A 336-nucleotide genomic window follows, 5' to 3' on the forward strand; every position below is an offset into this window, starting at 1 on the left:
TTTCCCACAGACCCAGGGGGGTCCCCACAGACCCGGGGGGCTCCCCACAGCCCCGGGGGGGTCCCCACAGACCCGGGGTGGGGTCCCCACAGACCCAGGGGGGTCCCCACAGACCCGGGGGTCTCCCCACATACCCGGGGGTCTCCCCACAGACCCGGGGGGCTCCCCACAGACCCAGGGGGGTCCCCACAGACCTGGAGGGATACCCACAGACCCAGGGGGGCTCCTCACAGACCCGGGGGGCTCCCCACAGCCCCGGGAGGGTCCCCACAGACCTGGGGGGTCCCCACAGACCCAGGGGGGCTCCTCACAGACCCCGGGGGCTCCCCCCAGCCC

Source organism: Chaetura pelagica, unplaced genomic scaffold, assembly GCF_000747805.2.
Source record: "Chaetura pelagica isolate M959 unplaced genomic scaffold, ChaPel_1.0 scaffold961, whole genome shotgun sequence".
Lineage (NCBI taxonomy): Eukaryota > Metazoa > Chordata > Aves > Apodiformes > Apodidae > Chaetura > Chaetura pelagica.